This window comes from Protopterus annectens, chromosome 4.part0 (genome assembly GCF_019279795.1).
Source record: "Protopterus annectens isolate FY-2018-M chromosome 4.part0, PAN1.0, whole genome shotgun sequence".
Classification (NCBI taxonomy): Eukaryota; Metazoa; Chordata; order Ceratodontiformes; family Protopteridae; genus Protopterus; species Protopterus annectens.
Window position 1 is genome coordinate 340,552,185 of NC_056733.1, and position 25,314 is coordinate 340,577,498.

A 25,314-nucleotide genomic window follows, 5' to 3' on the forward strand; every position below is an offset into this window, starting at 1 on the left:
GCTAGTGTCAGGGCAAGGATTATTTTTGGTACCAGGGTTGAGAAGAGAATTGATTGACTTCCATAATTGTTTGGGATTTTTGGGATGATTAGATTGAAGTTTGGTATAGTATGCTTATTTATCCTGTATAATATGTTTTTTGGCTACGTTACGGAGTTGTTTATATTTAAGAAGGACATCTGGGTTCTTATTACTTATTGGTTGTGGCAGTCATGCCACATTACCTTGCCTTTCAGAATATAGGTCCTCTGCCATGAGAGTATCACACCCAGCAACAAGATGACTGACTATTTTCAATTCTTTTTACAGAACCTGCATTTGTATGTTTCTCTCACCTCTTCAAAGGATTTTGTAAAACATGCATTCTAGGCTGGGCTGCCCTTATTAGCCTTTCATCTTTTGGTTTCAGTTCACCTCTCCTTAACCATTCCTGCATCAAATATAGGTCATCAAGAAGTTGTTCCAGAAGATCTATGAACTGTACTCTCTGCAGTCTCAGTGGCGCAATGGCTAATGCACTCTGCTTTAGTGCAGAAGGCTGTGGGTTCTATTCACACATCATGTAGATAGACTGCTAGCACTGCAGTGTAGCATAAGGGGGGTGGCTGCACTCCTGATTGTGGTGTTCTTTGGATGAGATGTTAAACCAAGGCTCCATTTGCTTGAGGTGGTGGTAACTCAGGTGGATGTAAAAGATCCTACAGCACCTATCAAAAAAGTAGGAGTCCTTTATTTATATACAAAAATAACTTTTACACAAAATATTTACATATTTATATATGTACAAATATATAAATATACAAATCTGTTTACACATATTCATAATTTCCTTAACAATCATACCAAATTTTCACCCCACTCCTTTTTCCATAACCACCACCTGATTTTACTTAACATTGTTGCTAAATCCATTTACCATTAAATATAATTTCATTTATTCTTTCATTCCATATAACCCATATACCTTTATCTATGTTTTTTAATATATTCTTTACTTCTATTCTTATAATATACATATTTAATTATATCCTTTTTTATGTTATCCACTTCTTTTATATCTTCAAAAAGTTTTCATTACATAGTTTTCTCCATAACTTTTTTACTCTTTCACATTTCAAAAATATATTGTGTAGTTTCTTAACAATGTAAACATATTCTAACACTTTTCTTTTTATATGTCATGGCATATTTCCTTTTACTGGTAATTTATCTATTACCGTTCTCTACATCCTACTTTCTGATTACACCATTTACTTCTTATTTTTATAGCTTTTTTTTCATCTGTTAGATTTTCTCATGGTTTCAGATAATGTTTTATTATTGCATTGTTATACCATACTTTTCTTTTTTACATCATCAGTTTTTATTTTCCACAAAATAGTTTTTCTTTAGTAACATTTTATTTCTTCATTTATACACTCTTTTTCTCTTGTACTCTGTTTTACCATGCCCTCAATTTATCACACTTATATTTATACAGTTTTATTACTAATATTCATCATTTTCATTTACCCACTTTAACACTTTGTACAAATTTAATGAAGCAGCATATATCACTGGGTTCGTTAACCCTAAACCTCCTTTATTTACATACAAAACTCCTTTTTGCTGGGTTTATTTTACAGCCCCATATGAATGAAAACATATATCTGTAATAATTCCTTTTCAAATACTGTTGGCAGCATAAATACAGTTCCTAAGTATGTTGTTTCCCATCAGTTCTGAATTTATCAAATAAACTTTTTTTTCTGAATGATAATTTATATGCTATCCAGGAAAGACAGGTTTGTTTTATTTTTTTTCTATTGTTTTTTCCCACTGAATTCTACTTACATCTTCATTTCCAAATGTTATACCCAACACAGAAATTTCATTCACTGTAAAATATATACCCTCTAGCTTTATCACCTAAACTTTTACTTTTCTCTCTATTTAAAGAAATCCCTATCACCTCTAGACACTCATTTATTGCTTCTTTTATCTAAATGTTTATTGCAATTATTATAATGTTATCTGCGTTTAACAGAAATGGAATTCTTAAACCTTCAGGTATTATATACCCTGCCTCCTTCATTTTGTAATTTATTTCCCGTACTATCTCATTCATAACTAATGCAAAGAGTATACAACTCATTGGACATCCCTGTCTTACACCACTCTTCATATGAATGTCTTGGCTTTACCAGTCATTTACAAGCATTTTTACTTTATTACTACTGCTATACACTGACATTCATAATTTCCTAACTTTCTCATTTATATTATATTCTTTCATTATCACCCATAAGACTTTATATTTCATGCCCAATTGTGGCAAATGCCTTATTAAGGCCTATCATGCTTTTCATTTCTTTTTTTCCTATTCATAATATTTTCAAATTCCTGACAACCCTTCCCCTTTATACTATGCATGCTATCTTCCATAATATTTTCAATGTTGGTTTCAAATTTTTTTTTGTATTATTTTCATAAAGATCTTATGATCATTATTATTTAATACTATCAGTCTCTAGTTTTTTTTAATTGTCTTCTATCCTCCTTCTTCCATATGAATTACATATTCCACTACATAATTCGTTATACATAAAACCTCTATTTAACCTATCCATCCATCCTCAACCCCTTTTCCCATTTTGCACATTCATTCATTATCTTTAAAAATATTTTTTGCCAGTCCCTTAAATTTTTATACATTTCATACTCTATTCCATCTGATCCTGCAGCCAAATCTATATTTACTTGTCCTAATACTTTACCTAGCTCATTTAAAGAAATCTCCTTTTTCAACTTTCTATTCTATTTTTCCTGTTAACTTTTTACTTTCAATGTTTTATTCACTACCTTCTTTTTTCTTTAAACATTTCTCATACATATTGCACCTACAGTTTTCATAACCTCTTCTTGACCTCTATTTCTCTTATTATATTTTTTATTTCTCTCATTAAACTACCATCTTCCTTTGCTAAGCTGATTAAGTAACTCAATACTACTACTGTTCCTTTACTAATCTACTTAAGTAACTTGATACTTCTTCTCTTCTTCATTGTAAAATATGTCTGCTTATATAACAGTTCTTGTATTTGCCCTTGATTTCTTTCATATAACTCTTTCTTTGTCAAAATACTTTTTGTCATTATGTTCTAAATCTTCCAGCGCATCATTATACGTTCATAGGATCATAGGAGGTCACTAGGCTAATTGCTCTGGGGCCCTTACAAGCCTAGCCAAGAGTTTATCCCCAAAAACAAACCTCATTTCTTTTATATTTTTTCTTTCTCTGCCCTTCTCATATAATATTGTCACTGTAAAAAACATTTTTCATATTTTTCCTAAAATATCATCTAACATTCAGACCAATTTTTATAAACATTTTATCACAGTAATATGATCTTTCCAATCTCTTTCCCTATTCATTCCATAATTTCTCATTTATCATTTTTATTCATGTGCCTAGTTTTATATAGACTTGTTTTCTGTTGTCTGTAGCCATATTGAAAGATCAGAAAATCCTGTTTCAACTACCTCCCTTTCTCCTATAACTAAACCTTCTGATACTATAAAATAATCTATTTAAGTTCTAGACATACCCCTTTTGTAAGTCCATGAATTGTTGTCCCAAGGTTTTAATTTCCCACATCTTATAACTTGCCATTTCCTTTCTTTTTATGCTTGCCTCTTAAATCACAGTTAAAGTCTCTTGTTATAATATTCATATTTTCACTACATTGTCTAAAATCTGAAATAAACATTTCCTTTCTTTACAATTAGTTTAATCATATAATGTTATACTTCTGTATACTTGTTCTTTCCATTTCAAATCTACAGTGGTTAACCATCCCATTTTTGTTAAAGTTACATTTAATATCTTTACTGTATTTCTACAAAATACTACTATTCTGGAACATCTCTCATTTCCCAAATTCCAAATCATCTTTTCTTCCCAAAGTGTCTCTGTTTGTGATCTTTCTTCATTAGTTAAAAATCTTGTTGTCTTCTAAAATAATTGCATCTACACCCCTTGTATTACACCACTCCAAAATCCCTATTCTTATTATTATATTCTTGATACTATTCACATTTATAGAAAGCACTGTAAAGTATTCATTTTCCTTGTCCTTAGACTCATGGTTTCATATGTTCATAGCCAATTAATAGACTAGATTTATTAATAGGCAATTCTAAGCCTAGCCAATTTCCCTTCCAAAGGTGAGAATCAAACATCATACCTTGTATTTGTGAATCAAATACCTTAACCATTATACCAACCCTCAATTATTAGCTGTATATATTATTTTTCAAATATTTCCTTTCTTTTATTCTTTTGTACTTATCAATTTAAATTTCCATTTTCTGTCTTGTACCCTTTTACCAGCAGAATTGTTTTTTTTACTACCTCTCAGTTTATGTCATCATCACTTATTTCAGAAACTTCTTTTATGTCCTCTATTTTTTCTCATCTAATTTTTATTCTATTTCTTCTACTACTAAAATTTCTTCACTTTCTTTTTTGTTACTCTTATTTTAGTTTTTGCAATCCACTCATAAATGCTTAATTTTCTTACATTTTTAACATTTCAGTTCATATTTTTGCATCCTGTTCCATTTCCCCACAAATATAACATTTTCTCCCATCAGTTACAGTCCTTCTTTTCCAGAAAAAAAAATGTTTTGAGTTCTACCCAGTATTTTACAACACCCCTATTCCACTCCATATTTATCATGCTTGGTATAAGTACAATTTTTTCTTTCTGTTCTTACACAATATTACAATCCCTGCCACCAGTCTATAAACCCCTTTTGTCATAAACTTTTGCAATGTCCAGTACTTCATTGCATTAAGTTTTCAAATGTTCTTTCAAAATCTCTCTTTCTACCTCTGTTCAAAACTATACATTATTTTTCTTTCTTGTTCCCCTGCTAAATGCTTTTATCACATAAAGATTCCATGGGTTACATTTTTTTTCTTTTTTTTCATATTCTCCAAGAAAATGTACCATTGAATAAGCAGTCTCAAATATAAGGTCACAAATGTCTCTCTGTTAATAAGAATAAATGCTCTTACCTCATGTGCTTTTACACCCAAAGGAACTATTAAATCATCCTGCAATTCATACCTGTCCATTTCCTTATCTTCATTACTTTGAATCCTCATCACATACTTCTGTTTTTCATATTCTTCTGTCTTTTCTGCTACTCCACTTTTGCCTTCTTTTACTGTCTCTGCATAGGTTTTCCTTTCCATCTCAGCACTATTCTTCAGGATTGTCTCTGCATCCGCCTTTTTTGTATTTTCTTCATAATGTACCGAAGGAAACAAATCCTTCATTTTCTGTCTCACTCCACACCTCCATTTCTTTAAGTAAATCCTACAACCCTCCTGAATGGAGGGTTGTAATTATACATCCACCATTTGCTAACTCATCTCCAGCAAACAGATTTCTTTGAAACAATTCCTCAGAATCCTGTACACATTCTCTGGTCTCAATATTTGCTTTCTCATCTATTTTATTCAACACTCCATCATCTCTGTCTCTTTCCATCTGCCTTCCTGTTTCTCCAGGCTGCCTCTGCACCTAGAACAGAAGCAAGAAGTGCTCCTTCAAAATGGATCCCACTCACAACTATGATGACTATGGGAAGTTCCATGATGCCATGGCAAAATTTCCCCTAGTAATATAAATACCACTACTTGCCTAGTGTGACTAAGATAGACAACAAAAAAATAAATAAAAATAAAAACTTGCCACTATATTTATGGCTTTTCCATTTCTTTCATGGATCCTTTTCCTTATATGCTTTCATTTTTTGGCACATGCAGTTGCTGTCTGATTTTTGTCTACTTCTGTTTGATTTCCATTCCCAGTTTACAGTGAAATGCTTCTGCTAAACTAAGCAAAAATGTCACCTTAGACTTCTCCTCATGTTTTAAAACTTTCATTATGTTTAGATCTTACGAGGTCAGCAGATATGCATGCAGTTCCATAACTGCAAATCTATACACGTAATCAATTTCATGGAGGCCCATATCTCTTTCATTGAGAGGAATAATATCATTTTGGTATATACACTGATTTTTATATATCATTTGATAAGCATGAAGCATTTTTCTTGTTTTCATGTCCAATTAATTGGATACTTTTTGGTACCAGTCAATCACCCCAAAACTGTAACAGGAATAGGAAGAACAAACTGATTTATAGCTTAGAATTTATTCCTAGATGTCAAGGCAGTTTTCGATGTCAGTTTTCGTCTTCTGAAGTATTACTTACTAAGCTTTATTCACATCTGTTCATGTTTTATTGCTGATCCTTCATCTATTCCCAGCTATTTATACACTTTCTCCTGCTTAAGTTCCTTTTTATCACATTTATGTCCCAGATTGATATTTTCTTGGTGTTCCAGCTTTTCTGTTTTTAATATTGCTTTTGCATATTTATCAGAGCTCGTTGAGGGCTTTAGTTTCATTTTTGCTCATGTTGTAAAATTTCTTGTGGTAAAGTCTGCTGAGAGTTTTTCTGATATCTGCCTCACATTTACTTTCAACAGCGCTCAGTATCGGATTAATGGTAGGGCATAAATCACTTTTTTCCATTGTACCCTGTTCTGGTTATTCTTGATTGTGTCTTTCTCTTTATCATGAAAAAATACTTGCAAATTCAGCTTCTGCATATACAGCTTTGAGTCATTGATGGTGTTTATCACCTTACTCCGATCATGGGGAATAAACGTCATTCATGAGGAATAACAATTATTCCTTTTTCCAGGACATTTCTTTCTACAACAGAGAGGGGTTTAAAAAAGTGGATCTAGACCTTAGTCTGGGGTTTGGGAATCCTGTTGGTGTGTGAAAGTTTATTATCCCCTTCAGGTCTCTCTTCCCTCAGTAGAAGCAGTCCCTGCAAGGTTACAGAGATCCTTGGTATCCCTGCTGAGCAAACCATGCTCTCGGATTCCTCAAAATGGAATTTAGATAGGCATTCCTCTGCAGTTCTCTCCCTTGATTAATGTCTGGCTACAAAGGAACATAATCCCCCTTGAAAAACCTGTGATATAGCCTGCATGAAGTGAATACTAGTGTTAGGTTCCCTGGTAGACAAATCTTGGTGATGTCCTGGATAACTCTGGGCTGACCTACGAGAAGAACTGAAATGTGAGTCTTAAGATTTCTGTTTCTGGGAGAGTGTGATGATGTTTTTCATTTTTCCTCTCAAAATGAAGTCATCATCTGTGCCTTTCTCTTAGTAGTTCTTGTGATCCCTAATGTCACTTTCAAGTTTTCAGTTTAATTTCTTTGGCTTTCATTTCACAGGCAAACACTCTGCCTTGAATCTCACTGAATTTGCTGTTGGGTACACCAGACGCTCTGACCTTTCTTCAAGAGTAATGCTTTCATTATCAACCAAATTCTTGCACTTTTATGGTGTTTAGTATGAATGCCCATCAGTTTCAAACTTGCTTCCTCAAGAATGTTATTCCATTCTGTCATATGGTCCTTTTCAAATTATCCCTCAGTAGGTATTTCAGTTTTTCAGACTATTTTTTCCAGTTGAAACATGGAAGTTTCCAGATTGCTGGTGTTGCCATTTAAATCCACTGGTAAATTCTGGTTAATAGTGTTCTTGTTTAGCAGTTGTGTTTTGTCCCAACATGGAACCTTCAGGAGACTTCTGAACTCATCATTTGTCACACGATGCATTAGTCCTTCTCTTGTGTTGTCTTTACTGGCCATTTTGTAAATAAGTAAACATTCACAGATAAACGGTGAGTAAAGGTCAGAAAACCACATGCTAAAAAAACAGACCAGTGATATGAACCATAGTATGTAACTCCAGACAAATTAAGGCAAATCAAATGGCAAGGATCATCAATGGCTCTGGTAAAAATTTGCCTTACATCCTGGAACCCTGTACATCACAAAATGTGAGTCACAGAATGAATATGTGGAAAAACACAACAGTTATGTGAGCAGATAGTTGTTCCCAGTGTTAAGGCAGAGGACTGACTTCACTTCCTTGTTACTTTTATAAAATAAAAAATAAAAATACTTAAATGTTACAATATTAAGCAACAGTAGTAAATGGTCCAAAACTTTTAGGCTTAGTTACCAGAATAACTTAGCTTTAATTCACGAGAAATGCTTTCATCCACCAATTGGACTTCATAAGTTCAACAATAATAACCACTTTAACCCATGGAAAACTAATATATACGTAAAAGCACAAAGAATCACATCATAAATCATGATAGACAACCTTATACATAGTAATGAGCCAAGCCTACAACTAAAAGCTAGCCTGATGTAACACAAGTCACTTTTACAATCCAATCTAAAATAAGAAACAGAGTAATAATAAAGTCCAAATAAACTGTAGGTCAAAACTAGTAATTAACTCGTAATCTGTCTACAGACAGTGACAAGATGTCACAAAATTTCCCTCCCTAAAGTTTATTTAGCACAAAGTTGACAAGATGATCTTTCCAAAAGAAGTGTTAAAATAAAATACTCTAAAGAAACAAAAAAAAACCTCAGAGTTGAAGTGAAGAGTGTGTGTGTGTACGCATGTGTGACATCAGCCACATGAATCAAGAAAACCGCACCCACTATCATAACCTTGGAAAAGATGTGATATAAAGAAACATTACAGATAAAAATATAATCAAAATAAAAACTGTAATCATAAGTTTATTAAAAACAAACAAAAAAGCCCATAGGGCTTCATCAGATCAGTCTTAAAACTGAGGATCCATAAAAACAATCATACACTAAGAATAGGGAAAAAAGCAATCAATCAAATGTGTGGGGAAAAAAATATATATTTATATATATATATATATATATATATATATATATATATATATATATATATATATATATAAACCATCAAAATACAGGCATAGGCATAGAAAAGTGAAGAAAGGAGCAAGCATGTCATGTAATGTCAAAACCATTAATAAAAATTATTTGTGGTCCAGTTTTCTAAGCTGAAGAATGAACTGAACAAGAACAGCTGAGTCCAGGCACGTTGTAGGCATTAAGTCAAATCTGCTATTTCAGCTTTCTTTTAAGGATGGCATTATAATTCCCCTTGAGTGGCCCCATCCTGATCATGTCCAAAAAGTGAGAAGTAAAAAAAAAGAGTGACCCTAAACTTTTGAACTCCCTAAAGACCCGACTTCAATAGATGGGATATGAAAAATCCACCCTGTCATGGGAATTCACAATGCTTCACATACCTCCTCCGAATTTGACATCAACACAAACCCATATTTTGATTACCCTTTTTCTATTAATTAAGCATACTGCATCCAACTGGATAGACAGATCATCAGTCTCATGGGGGGTTCAAACAAATGGCAATCAAGCACCTGACAGCTCATAAACTTGTAATGTTTAATTGAATACTCAATCTCATTTTACTGAATATTGGGAATCACTCTTCAATCATATTCTACATTAAATTCCTAACTTTTAACGTATGTTAAATACTTTCTGTCAAATATCCGCTAGTCTTCATATCTTAAAATTAACTTTTAATATGAATATTTAGTTATCTCAAAGGGCAATAAAAACTTTCAATGGAGGCTCACTGACCTCTTCTTTCTCCCACCTTTGATTCTCCCTCTGCTTATTTGCTTACAGATATCTATTTCCTTTCTTGTCTTCTCTGCTCATTTAGGTGAATTACACTTTTGTAAATATTTGTAATATGTTTTTTTCTTTATGGTTTGTTTGTCATCAACAATTGAGAATTTTATGCTATGGTTGACCTTTATTGGAAAATGTGTTTTATTGTATAAAACTAATAAATATTTTGGGGAAAAAAAAGAATGACCTGGTGATTCAATGCTGCACTTAGCAAGCGGGTTCGTGCTTAGTCTATTTTTAATTTCAGATGTGGGTTGTGTGTTGGGCTATTTTCCTTTTAAACCTGGAAATAGTCTTTCCTATGGAAAAGAAAAAAAATGACACGGAGCACTGGGCTATGTAAACAATCCTCACACAAAAGGTACAGAAAGTGGACCCACATTTAAAGGTACCAAGCCTCTCCATACTGTCTTTGTTGAACATCCCTTATAAATAACACCTAATGTTCCTACCTTTATGAAAAGCAAAGCAAGGGCCAGGATGCAGAATATTGCTCATCAGTCTATTACCAGACATAATGGACCAGTTGTCACAAATTACCCTTTTAATCTTGTGGGCATCTTTACTGACAGTTACAGTCATAATTCACTTTCGTTTCTCTTTCCTTTTATAAGAGGGACTACTGAAATTACTTAAAAAACTTTGTAGTTCATATAAGAAAGTGTCCTCCTTTGCTTTTAGGTCCTCAGCAGGATCAAAAATACATTTGATAGTCCCACTTTGATACATCTCTTAAGAAAATCTCTGTGGATGTCTTGATGGTTCTTCAGAAAATTAGCTGTTTCTCTGGACACACTAGCAATCTGCATATCCTGTGACTTTATTACATTATGCTTAGTCATTTGCAAGCACATGCTGCTGGCATGAAGCAGTATGTTTACCTGGGTGGGTTTGCAAAATAAATCATTGTAAAGTTCTTGTGACTGTGTGTGTTTTTAAACAGTGAGATCCAGAAAACTAACCTTATGGCAGTCATGAGTAAATCTCAAAAAAGTCAGTTGATTCTTAAGAGCTTCCACTGACCCTTCCCATACAATATCTCAGGTAACATTTGATGAAGCACTAGAACTCTGAATTATAGACCATTTCAGTCTCCCACTTAGCTAATACTGTAATAGCTAGGCTAAGGGCAATAGCTGCTCCCATTGCAATTTCACATTTCTGTTTGTAAATACTGTCATTAAATCCTTAAAGGTTGTTGCTAAGTACCAAATGCAGTTATAAATCAGGGTAATCTCACCTGGGAGGGCTAAGGTTTCCTTCATCATGGAGTCTCTCACACCCTCTATACAGCATATGTAGGGCAGCACACTGTTTAGTGCCTATACATCAATAGTCACCAAAATGTAATTGCCAGTGATAGGAACTGATTTAATTTTCTTCAGAAAATCAAGTGTCCAGCATAAAGGAGTTAGCCCCGCTAGGCAAGGGTTTAATATGATATTCCAGAAAAATGATTGCTGATTCAGAGATGCTACCTTCCCCTTCTACTCTTAGCTTCTATGGGGGGTCCTGAAGATTCTTGAGAGGCTTGAGAATCCCAAAAAATTTAAGTAGCTTAGGATGGGCTACTGCTAGGAAATCATGAAGTCTTCTATTAATGTTTTCCTCATAAACTGTTGCAGGGTGTCATATATGTTCATATATGCAGAAGTAACACACAGTGCTGACTTTATGGCAAAAGTCAGTGTTACTAAGCATTCCTTCAATCTTTTGAATATACTTGTCAGTGTCAGTAACAAATATGTTGTCTCCCTTGTCAGCTTTCATGAGCTATTGATTTCATCTTTTCTCATATTGTAACACTTCTTTTGGCGAGGTCTGCTGAGGGCTCTTTTGATGTCTGCCTCACATTTACTCTCAAAAGCACTCAGCGTCATATTAATAGTAGGGCAAAGATCACTTGTTTTTTTCACTCTACCATAGGATCATAGGAGGTTACTAGGCTAACGGCCCCAGGGCCCTTACAAGCCTAGCCAAGTTCAACCTGTGTTCTCAAGGGTGTCTGGTTCAAGCAGACACTAAAATCAGCACCTATTGCCCCTGTTCAAGAGGGACACAGGTGGAACCCATGGGGTGAATTTCTGGTTACCCACCCAATCGTCCAAATGAGCTTAAACAGGGCCAATGAGGGGATTGTTTAACATGAATAGAAAGCTTGTTTTAAAGGTGGGGCAGCCTCTGTGAGACAAATCTGTCTCTCCAGAAAGTTCTGTTGATATCACATACCAGGTTAAAGTCCATTGAGTTAGTGACCTGTGTGCCATTTGACTTGCGAATGTGCAGCATTTCCATTAAAGCTGGGTCAGGGAAGAGTACAGTGGTTAAATGACGTCTTTACATCTTGAAGATATTCTCTTACAAATTAACTGAACCAGATGGAAGAATTTCATTACTATGGTGGAAACATGATCAAATGAGAGAGATGTCCACATAAGTACTGCGGTTTCATATGGCTGAATCTGTCTGAAGAGGAGGACCACTTCTAACAGAGGTGGGAACAGCTTTCATGCTGAATAATACATTACTGCACTTTTTTTGCATTTAGCTCAAGACATTTTTCAGTATACCAGGTATATGTACATTCAAGGAAAAACAACAAAGAACAAGGCAGTGGGATAAAGAAACCTCTGCCACCTTGGCAAAAAGCCCTCAGAGGAGTTCCATAAAATCAAAGAAGGAATTCAACATTAAATCATTCAAAACATCAATCAGGTTATATTAAAAATGGGTTCTTTATATAACAACAAATGTTTCAGACTTTTTACCCCCTCATCATCAAAAGAAAATTTTCTACTATTGTAACATTTAACCCTTTACATATTCCACCATGTTTATCAGCAAAAGGTGTTTCAATAAGTCTCTCCATCTATTTTATTTTTTATATCCTTAATGTGTTCCTGTAACCTAAAAGACCTGTTTGTTTTACCAATATAATAAAGGTTGCAGGGGCACCTAAGAACATAAACTATCCCTTCAGTTATACAAAAATGGATAATTTTGTTGAAAATGAAATACCATTAATAGAAATAAAAGTTTTAACCACATATTTACAAATATTGCAATCACCACAGGGGAAAGTACTTCAGTAATAAATCTGTATCATAGCTAATTGGCGATCTAAGAAAATGACTGTGAACAAGCATGTCTCCTGTACTCATACTGTTCTTAAAAAAAACATTTAACAAAAATGTTAATTTAGCTTTAAAAAGGTCATCTTGCTTTTAAAAAAATGCAAATAGACTCTTAACACAGTTCACAATCTCTCTGCTTATAATATTATACTCCATTAAAAAAATATATCTAAATCCCTATGATTCATACCCTTATTCGGTCTCACTGGATTATGTAAAGGTTCTTCAGTACCATTCATACTGATAACTTAGAGATATGAATTATATCCCTGTTCACTATCATACCCCCAATCCAAAAACATTTTAATAATTCTACTGGCCTTTTAAAAACACCTCATATTCACTGCATAATCATTTTATTCTAATAATTTATCTCTTAGGTTAAGTATTAATCATAGTGAGGGCAGGGGGGATGACAACTAGATGTATATAAAAATCTATACTAGCATTATCCTTTTATATACCTTAGTTTAACCTCTCTCACTACTAATACTGCATAAAGTGAAATTCAAATAATGTATTTTATGTTGAAGAACACCACCTGTAAAAGAAAAAAAAGAAAAAATAAATCTATAATTCCCCAAATTATGACTATTTATTTATCATCATTTGTTAACTGGGTTGGTCCAACTGAGCCAAAGGACCATTTTCAGTGGAGACCTGATGAGAAAAGCTCCGGTTACAATTACAATCACTGAAGACAGAAATTTACATTACAGATGACATATAACAAGAATGTATACAACAAAGGGAAATTAACTAAAGTAACAGTTTTGTACAAGTTTCTGAGTATATCTAAACAGTAACAACAAGAATAATTTGGATGCAGGAAATTTATTTACATGAAGTGGGTGTAAATATGTACTAGTATTGGCACTATGGAGAGGAGAAAGGATACAGGAAGAGAACAATAACAAGAGAAGAAAGTAGATTTAAGAAGAGGGTAGTTAGAATCTGGTTGGAGCTTGACAAGGACAGGACCAGGTCTTTTGTTGATAGTGTTTAAGTTCAATTTTAAATTGGGCCTTGTGGGGGATACTTCTTATATTATGAGGAAGGAAGTACCATCAGTGAGCTAATGAGTATTTGTATAGTGACTTCCCAATATTTTTTGTAGGTTTGTAGATGTTCAAAAAAAGTTTATCAGATGTACGAAGCTGACAACAGGGGTTGTATTGCGATACAATATTAGAGATAGAGGGGCAGGAAGTATGGTTGTAAAGAACTGAATGTGTTATATGTGGTTGTGGAAGGAGTAGTTGTTTAGGGAATTCAAGCCATTGCAAAGAATTAAGGGCAAGGTGATGGTGGGATTTATAGGAGAGATTGGAAGCAAATTTGGTTATTTTGTTGTAGGTTGCTCTAATTTGCTGAGAAGAGATGACTGAAGGTTGGTAAGGACTGGAGCTGCATACAGATTACAGGGTACGAGGAGAGGCATGGCAAGGCAGGGTTTAGGGGAAGGAGAACAAAATTTACGATTACGGTACAGGAGGTCAAGTTTTTGGTGTTTTTTGTTTTTTTATGGATTGATGTGAATATCGAATTTTAGTTCATCATCTATGGTGATGCCAAGTAATTTAGTATGTGGTTCAGGTCTGATGGTTTTGTTAATAGAGGTAATGGAGAAAGATTATTTGTGTTGTGCTAGTGTTTTAGGAAAGAAAAGTAGAAGTTTAGTTTTTTAGGATTTAATATTAGCTGCTTATCAGTGTGCCACATCTCAATGGAAGAGAATGTGTCTTGGGTAAGAGAAAGGAGTTTAGGGATACTGCGGGCAGTGATGATAAGGGTGGAATCATCAGCATATTGTAAGAGAGTTGAGTGGTTGGTAGCAGACTGTAAGTTGTTAGTGAAGATATTGAACAGGAGGAGTCCCAAAGTACAGCCTTGGGGAACACCAGTATAGACAGACAGAAATGGGAAGGAGACAGTTTGCCAGCATATAGATTATAGTCTACTAGATAAGTAACTAAAGAACCAGGTTATAGAGGGGGTAGAAAGGTGAAGGTCAGAAAGTTTGGTTAACAGTTTAGAGTAGGAGACTGTATCAAAAGCCTTTGAGAGATCAAGGAATAGACAGGAGGGAAGTATGTTGTTATCACTGGCTTCTGCTACTGTTTGGGTGAATGAGAAAAGAGCGGTAGATGTGCTGTAGTAGGGTCTGAAGCCATGCTGGGTGGGAGTTAAGAGATTATTATCAAGCAAGTGTTTAAGTAGCTGGGAATGAATGCATTTTTCTAGTATTTTGGAAAGAGGGGATAGTATAGCAATAGGACGATAGTTTGAGGGGTCAATGGAGTTACCACCTTTGTGAAGAGGGATTGTGTAAAAGGATTTCCATAACACAGGGACTACAAACTCAGTAATAGAATGATTAATAAGAATAGAGACTGGGTAGGAAATAGAATTAGCAGCAATTTTTAGGAAGTGGGGAGGTAAATTGTCAGAGGGGAAAGCACAGTTTGAGTTTATTCAGTTAGGATTTGATAAAGGCAGTGGGAACAGGTTGTAAGGAGAAAGTATTATAGGAAGAAGGACTGGAAGGTAAAGTCAGAGAAGAGGCACTGGGATTATGCTGAGTTAGTCTTTGGATTGTTTCTATGAAGTGACTGTTTAATAGAGTGGCAGTATTGAGAGGGAAGAGGTTGGGGGTAGGAGGGTTACTAGGATAGAGGATTTTATTAATGGTGGACCAGAATTTCTTAGGGTTGGTATGTGGGCTGCAATGGTTTGAAGCGAAAAATGAATATTTGTTTCTATTCAATCCCCACTCCCTTGGCATATAAAAGTCAAATAATCTATAAAACACCTATATTCAACAAAATGCTTTTTAAAAATTCATGACTATAAGTATATTCATCTTCAAACAATGCCATAACTGCATTTGCATACATGGGGCAAAAGACACCCTCAAAGCTGTTCCCCTAAGTTGATGGCAAATATTCCATTCAAAGACAATTTATTTAATAAACAAACCATTAAAATTTCTCTAACATAATTAACCATAGGGGAATCTCCCAAAAAATAATTAAAGGTTTCATCACCATGACAATGTTTAATAGATGTATATAATCTATTAACATACATTAGAATCCAATACAAATAATTTGACCAATCAAGATCACCTTCAATTTTTAATATGTCACTAGAATCTTTAATATATGAAGGTAACCTAATCATATAAAAATGATGTAAAAAAGTAACATAATTAAACATAGGGGAATCTCCCAGAAAATAATTAATGGTTTCATCACCTTGACAATGTTTAGTAAATGTATATAATCTAGTAACATCAATTATAATCCAATACAAATAATTTGACCAATCAAGATCACCTTCAATTTTTAATATGTTACTAGAATCTCTAATATATGAATGTAATCTAATGATATAATCATATAAAAATTATGTAAAAAAAAAAGAATACGTTATTTAAAATTACATGAAACTATAAGTCTACCAGGAGGATTATGTAATGATTTATGTATTTTAAGAAGGCAATAAAAAGGCACTATGCTATGGTCCTTCACTATAAACTTTTTTTAAATCCTGTTGGTCAAAATATCCTAATCTAATGCCCTTATACAAAAGGTTAACAACATTTTCAACTGCCTTATCATCTATATCTTAACTATTTTACATACATTATCATTCAAATGATCAGAGCACATGATGAAATAGACAGTGGGACTCAATAAAGCCTACACAGTGGTTTTCCACCATGTGCAGATGGGCGCAGATACTTTTAAATTCAGTAAGCACCATGTAGCGGCTCGCACCCCAGCACAAACAAAGCAAACCTCTGGCATGCTAACTACTGCATAAGCAGCTGAACTGCATGCTAGTCAACCAAGGCAACACATTGGAGCTATTCAACAAGTTATAAAGCAACCTTGTAGACTTCATGCTGGTGTGTCCCGTGAATTCCAAATCTTTTGGAATACAGCCATGGAAAGGAGTCTACATAAAAAGTACAGTGTGCAAGATTTGTACAGAACTGACCTTAACATGTGACAGTAGGCTGGATGCAACAAAATATGAGTAACAATAGCAACATAAATCCTTTTTTGTGCAATAACATAAATGCAGTTCCCCCCCCACCTCCAAATGAACAGTACACTTGTGAGTAATACAGATAGAAGTATATAAGTGTGTGCCAATCAAAATAATTATAAAAACCATTACACAGACTATTCATAGTTACATGTCAGCATATGCAATATGTAGCTGATGAAATGCAGGCATATCATCTTAAAATCAGCACTCATCTCTTTCCAACACAAACAATTCGGCTCCTCTTCAGTTTCCCTAGCTACATGGTTGACTTCTGGTGCAGATACATGGTTGTCAGCACAGTGAAGATGCAAATGAGGTCTGAACTCATTAGAATTAATGAATCCCAAAAAAATGGATTCATGTAGGGATGCAAACATAGTGCAGGCACTCTGTCAGTGTTTGTATTTAATGGATGGCAACTGTGAATGCTTACATCAGGTGGGTGAGTCAGGTTAGACTTACAAAGTGTTACATGTACGTCCATCAAGGTTGGAAATGCAAGTAACCAGTACACAATTCACAGGTTCTGTTTCATTAACATCCAACCTCCTCTTCATTTGTGTGCAAATTGAGGTAGAGCAATCAATGAATAAAAAATCTCAGTATGTGAATCAATAATCCAAATGATTCGAGTTCAGTCCATATACGGACTGAACTCATTTCATTTGGATTATTGATTCACATACTGAGATTTTTTATTCATTGGTTGCTCTACCCAGTATTTTTGTGGATTCATATGACTTTTTGTTTTACTGGTGGAACATTTATTTTAGCTGCTTCCTTCTTTGTGCTCCTTGGATTTTATTTGTTTTGGTGGCAGTTGGGAACAATGGCTGAGGAAAGTGTGGCCAGCAACATGGTTAGAAACGTGGTCACACAGGACATAGAATTAGACTATACTCCTAACTCTATACCTGGAACAACTGAACAAACAACTAATAGGTTCCAGGGCTTGATGAGCAAGAAAGGTAATCCGCTGCTATCAAATGAAATTAGCATAGATAATATTGACAATGAGCATGATAATGACATTGACTATGCGGTCTTTCTAAGAGAAACGCATAGACTGGAAGACTCTTTATATAAATTAAAAAAGTACATGCTCAATGATATTACCTAGAGGCTTGTCTTAAATATAAAGTCATTCCGAGAGGGCTAAGGGTCTTGAAAATGCCTAACCAGGGGGAACGTCTACCTGAGTTGCTTAGCAAATGGCAACAGCTCAATTTAGAATTGAGCTTTAATTATATGCGGCTCCTATTAGAATCCTATGTAAAGGAAGAAGAAGAAATAAGAGAAATATTTTACATGCGCAGCAAGTACTGTTTAACTCTTATCCACAGAGAATGGTGAACGAGAAATGCCCCGCTATTACTGATTCTGTACTAGTTTTTGAGCGGAGACTATTGAGACAAAAGTTTAATAAACTCGAAAGAGACTGAAGGGATTTTAAGGAGTGCCATGTCTTTGTATGGCCCAGAGGCACTCCAGCATGAAGGGCAAATTAATATACCACCTTAAGAAATGGAGGAGTGACACATGCTAATGAACGCAATGTCAATGAGCTCAATATCAGCAGGCTTGAACCTGATGATGTCCTTCATGAAGGAGCAAGGGAAGGGAGAGATTTAGGTGTGCATTTGAAATCCAACGCTCAACCCCATGTAGCTGTACCCATAGTGATGAACCAGAGAAGTGAAGTGAATGTAACGGTAGATGAGAGGCGAAGGCTGAAATCACCGGAGAGGAAACAGCAACAAAACCAATGGATTCAGTGCAACAGGTTTTTCATACTCTACTGATAAAATTACCAAATGTAGAGGTAGAGAAACAGTTTCAGAGAGGGAGGTCATACAGTCGGAATCGAAACAAGCGCAAGCTACCGACAGACTCCCCAGGGTTGAATGCACCCAAGAAACCATGGAGGAAAGCAGTTTAATTCTGAATATCTCCTCTCGACCACTGACTTGTGAGGAAAGAAAAATATTGGAAAGGGGACTATCATTTATTCCTGCACAGAGGACAGAGGTAACTGATAGCATAATAGACTTACATATGCTTGCCGGAAATGTTTTACCCAAAATAATGTTTAAGAATGACAATGATGGAATAGCAATAACTTTATTTTCAAGAAACCGAGCACTTTTAGTCCACCTAAGCATCCAGTGCATGATGTTTTCATTGGTGTATGTGAGAATGAGCTCTTTGAAGCCCTAGGTAATGATAACAGAAAAGCAAGTAGTAATTATTTTCATTTAAACAAGAGTGAATGAAATGCATTAAAACAGCTACAGTCTGATAATTCAATTGTAATCAAACAAGCTGACAAAGGTGGATCTGTGGTGCTAATGGACAGATTATACTATGATACGCTAATGTTCCAAATGTTGAATGATAGTACAACATACAAGAATATAAGTAACAGACATGGATAGGATGCATAGAAAGTTAAATGGAGTTTTATATGAACGTCTATTAGATAATATTATATCCAATGAGTTGTATAATTACTTAAAGGTGGATAATCCCTTAGTACCTAGCATACATGGACTCCCTAAGATCCATAAGGATGCTCAGAGTCCACCTCTGAGACCAATTGTATCTGGTTGTAATTGGTCGACAGAACCCATCTCGATTTATATTGAGAAACATCTGAGACCAATAGTTGACAAAAACACTAATATTGTAAGGGATACCAAACAATTCCTACAAGATCTTTTTGATTTTAAAGATGGATATGAAGGAAGTTTAAATATACCTTTGTTAGTCGCACTAGATGTATGCTCATTATTCACATGCATTCCCAATGATGTTGGTCTGATATTTCTAAGGGAATACCTGTTGGATGAGAGAACCTATGATGGAGCTAAAATAGATTTGATATGTCTGTTGATGGAGTTAGTTTTATCTAACAATATTATGTACTTTGATGGGAAATTATTTGTACAGAGAGATGGCATAGCTATGGGCATGGCCAGTGCCAATAGCTATGCTAATCTCGTCATGGCTGAATGGGAGAACACATATATGCTACATGGAAATAAATGGCAGCAAAATTTATTTTATAAAAGATTCGTAGATGACCTCTTTCTCATTTGGATTGGCACTGTTGACACTCTAGAGGAGTTCCATACTGAAATATTTAATAGCACTAATTTTCTGAAGTTTGAAATGAGTTACTCTACTGAAAAAATTGATTTTCTTGATGTCACTGTTCTTATAGATGATGTGGAGGGTGCAACTACTAGATTGTTCAGGAAGACATGCCATAGGAATACTTTACTTCATAGAAGTAGCATGCATCCAGGACACATATTTAAGAATATAGTAAAGGGACAAACTATTAGAACCTCTAGATTAACAGCTAATGATGAAATAGTTAAAGAAGAACTTGTAGACATTGGTTCTAGGTTTAGTAGGAGAGGATATACAGATAGAATGACAGATGATATTCTGAGTAAAGCCACTTCCTGGAGAGATAACATATGTAAACCTTATTTTTCTTTGAGAGGTGAAAGGATAGAACAACAGAAACCCAAGAAATCAAGTATTAGATACACCACATACTATACCAGTGACAAATATAGTAACAAAAGTGATTAAGAAAAATTGGTGTATCCTAACTCAGAATCCTGAGATTAAAGAGGCAATAGGAGAAAATCCTAACTTTTTGTTTAGCAACAAGAAGTCATTAAAAAGAATGTTATGCTATCCCAAAGAGAGTCAGAGACAGAGGGAGCCAAAGTCACAACATCATGTGGCAATTGCAATCAATGTACACATATAAATAAGAGCAATGAATGTATCCATCCAGACACTCAGCATACCTATAGTTTTGATGTAACAGAAGACTGCAACACTGAAAATGTTATTTATTAAAAGCTTTGGATGAATTTTAAAATTGGTGTGAGCATTAGATGTGGTTTTAATTAAATTATTAAATATACGAGTTTTATATTTTGTGAAAATGTTTTATTTCAGAATACTTAACTAATTGATTAACTGTGTTTTTAAGAATTGATTTATTAATTTAATTGATGTTGGTAGGAATGTGTATATATAGGGTAGTAAGTGGTTGCTCTTCATTCACTGAGGAAGTTGATGACGAAAACGTGTTGTAACAGTACTAGCATTTGTGGAATAAACTGTTTTTGGATCCTTTCATTGTTCGTGTTCATTCCTGGTTGGTGGTGCCTTCTTTCGTTTCTTTGTTGTTTTTGCACCATTGGTCCCTGCTTGTGGTTACCACTATGTAGAGGAGAAAGGATACAGGAAGAGAACAATAACAAGAGAAGAAAGTAGGTTTAGGAAGAGGGTAGTTAGAATCCGGTTGGAACTTGACAAGGACAGGAACAGGTCTTTTGTTGATAGTGTTTAAGTTCAATTTTAAATTGGGCCTTGTGGGGGATACTTCTTATATTATGAGGAAGGAAGTTCCATCAGTGAGCTAATGAGTATTTGTATAGTGACTTCCCAATATTTTTTGTAGGTTTGTAGATGTTCAAAAAAAGTTTATCAGATGTACGAAGCTGACAACAGGGGTTGTATTGCGATACAATATTAGAGATAGAGGGGCAGGAAGTACGGTTGTAAAGAGTTGAATGCGTTATATGTGGTTGTGGAAGGAGTAGTTGTTTAGGGAATTCAAGCCATTGCAAAGAATTAAGGGCAAGGCAATGGTGGGATTTATAGGAGAGATTGGAAGCAAATGTAGTTATTTTGTTGTAGGTTGCTCTAATTTGCTGAGAAGAGATGACTGAAGGTTGGTAAGGACTGGAGCTGCATACAGAGGACAGGGTACGAGGAGAGGCATGGCAAGGCAGGGTTTAGGGGAAGGAGAATGAAATTTACGATTACAGTACAGAAGGTCAAGTTTTGGTGTTTTTTGTTTTTTATGGATTGATGTGAATATCGAATTTTAGTTCATCATCTATGGTGATGCCAAGTAATTTAGTATGTGGTTCAGGTCTGATGGTTTTGTTAATAGAGGTAATGGAGAAAGATTATTTGTGTTGTGCTAGTGTTTTAGGAAAGAAAAGTTGAAGTTTAGTTTTTTAGGATTTAATATTAGCTGCTTATCAGTGTGCCACATCTCAATGGAAGAGAATGTGTCTTGGGTAAGAGAAAGGAGTTTAGGGATACTGCGGGCAGTGATGATAAGGGTGGAATCATCAGCATATTGTAAGAAAGTTGAGAGGTTGGTAGCAGACTGTAAGTTGTTAGTGAAGATATTGAACAGGAGGAGTCCCAAAGTACAGCCTTGGGGAACACCAGTATAGACAGACAGAAATGGGGAGGAGACAGTTTGCCAGCGTATAGATTATAGTCTACTAGATAAGTAACTAAAGAACCAGGTTATAGAGGGGGGTAGAAAGGTGAAGGTCAGAAAGTTTGGTTAACAGTTTAGAGTAGGAGACTGTATCAAAAGCCTTTGAGAGATCAAGGAATAGACAGGAAGGAAGTAGGTTGTTATCACTGGCTTCTGCTACTGTTTGGGTGAATGAGAAAAGAGCGGTAGATGTGCTGTAGTAGGGTCTGAAGCCATGCTGGGTGGGAGTTAAGAGATTATTATCAAGCAAGTGTTTAAGTAGCTGGGAATGAATGCATTTTTCTAGTATTTTGGAAAGAGGGGATAGTATAGCAATAGGATGATAGTTTGAGGGGTCAATGGAGTTACCACCTTTGTGAAGAGGGATTGTGTAAAAGGATTTCCATAACTCAAGGACTACAAACTCAGTAATAGAATGATTAATAAGAATAGAGACTAGGTAGGAAATAGAATTAGCAGCAATTTTTAGGAAGTGGGGAGGTAAATTGTCAACAGAGGGGAAAGCACGGTTTGAGTTTATTCAGTTAGGATTTGATAAAGGCAGTGGGAACAGGTTGTAAGGAGAAAGTATTAGAGGAAGAAGGACTGGAAGGTAAAGTCAGAGAAGAGGCACTGGGATTATGCTGAGTAAGTCTTTGGATTGTTTCTATGAAGTGACTGTTTAGAGTGGCAGTATTGAGAGGGAAGAGGTTGGGGGTAGGAGGGTTACTAGGATAGAGGATTTTATTAATGGTGGACCAGAATTTCTTAGGGTTGGTATGTGGGCTGCAATGGTTGGAAGCGAAAAATGAATAATTTGTTTCTATTCAATCCCCACTCCCTTGGCATATAAAAGTCAAATAATCTATAAAACACCTATATTCAACAAAATGTTTTTTAAAAAATTCATGACTATAAGTATATTCATCTTCAAACAATGCCATAACTGTATTTGCATACATGGGGCAAAAGACGCCCTCAAAGCTGTTCCCCTAAGTTGATGGCAAATATTCCATTCAAAGACAATTTGTTTAATAAACAAACCATTAAAATTTCTCTAACATAATTAACCATAGGGGAATCTCCCAAAAAATAATTAAAGGTTTCATCACCATGACAATGTTTAATAGATGTATATAATCTATTAACATACATTATAATCCAATACAAATAATTTGACCAATCAAGATCACCTTCAATTTTTAATATGTCGCTAGAATCTTTAATATATGAAGGTAATCTAATCATATAAAAATTATGTAAAAAAGTAACATAATTAACCATAGGGGAATCTCCCAGAAAATAATTAATGGTTTCATCACCTTGACAATGTTTAGTAGTATATAATCTAGTAACATCAATTATAATCCAATACAAATAATTTGACCAATCAAGATCACCTTCAATTTTTAATATGTTACTAGAATCTCTAATATATGAAGGTAATCTAATGATATAATCATATAAAAATTATGTAAAAAAAAAAAGAATGTGTTATTTAAAATTACATGAAACTATAAGTCTACCAGGAGGATTATGTAATGATTTATGTATTTTAGGAAGGCAATAAAAAGGCACTATGCTATGGTCCTTCACTATAAACTTTTGTTAAATCCTGTTGGTCAAAATATCCTAATCTAATGCCCTTATACAAAAGGTTAACAACATTTTCAACTGCCTTATCATCTATATCTTAACTATTTTACATACATTATCATTCAAATGATCAGAGCACATGATGAAATATACAGTGGGACTCAATAAAGCCTACACAGTGGTTTTCCACCATGTGCAGATGGGCGCAGATACTTTTAAATTCAGTAAGCACCATGTAGCGGCTCGCACCCCAGCACAAATAAAGTAAACCTCTGGCATGCTAACTACTGCATAAGCAGCTGAACTGCATGCTAATCAACCAAGGCAACACACTGGAGCTATTCAACAAGTTATAAAGCAACCTTGTAGACTTCATGCTGGTGTGTTCCGTGAATTCCAAATCTTTTGGAATACAGCCATGGAAAGGAGTCTACATAAAAAGTACAGTGTGCAAGATTTGTACAGAACTGACCTTAACGTGACAGTAGGCTGGATGCAACAAAATATGATTAACAATAGCAACATAAATCCTTTTTTGTGCAATAACATAAATGCAGTTCCCCCTCCCACCTCCAAATGAAAAGTACACTTGTGAGTAATACAGATAGAAGTATATAAGTGTGTGCCAATCAAAATAATTATAAAAACCATTACACAGACTATTCATAGTTACATGTCAGCATATGCAATATGTAACTGACGAAATGCAGGTATATCATCTTAAAATCAGCACTCATCTCTTTCCAACACAAACAATTCGTCTCCTCTTCAGTTTCCCTAGCTACATGGTTGACTTCTGGTGCAGATACATGGTTGTCAGCACAGTGAAGATGCAAATGAGGTCTGAACTCATTAGAATTAATGAATCCCAAAAAAATGGATTCATGTAGGCATGCAAACATAGTGCAGGCACTCTGTCAGTGTTTGTATTTAATGGATGGCAACTGTGAATGCTTACATCAGGTGGGTGTGTCAGGTTAGACTTACAAAGTGTTACATGTACGTCCATCAAGGTTGGAAATGCAAGTAACCAGTGCACAATTCACAGGTTCTGTTTCATTAACATCCAACCTCCTCTTCATTTGTGTGCAAATTGTGGTAGAGCAACCAATGAATAAAAAATCTCAGTATGTGAATCAATAATCCAAATGATTTGAGTTCAGTCCATATACGGACTGAACTCATTTCATTTGGATTATTGATTCACATACTGAGATTTTTTATTCATTGGTTGCTCTACCCAGTATTTTTGTGGTTTCATATGACTTTTTGTTTTACTGGTGGAACATTTATTCTAGCTGCTTCCTTCTTTGTGCTCCTTGGATTTTGTTTTGGTGGCAGTTGGGAACAATGGCTGAGGAAAGCGTGGCCAGCAACATGGTTAGAAAAGTACAGTTTTGTACCTACCATAAATGTAGATGTTCGAGTGCTAATACAGCTGCCGACCGAGGACCCGCCTGAAGGCAGGCGTGGTCGCACAGGATATAGAATTAGACTATAGTCCTAAATCCATACCTAGAACAACTGAACAAACAACGAATAGGTTCCAGGACTTGATGAGCAAGAAAGGT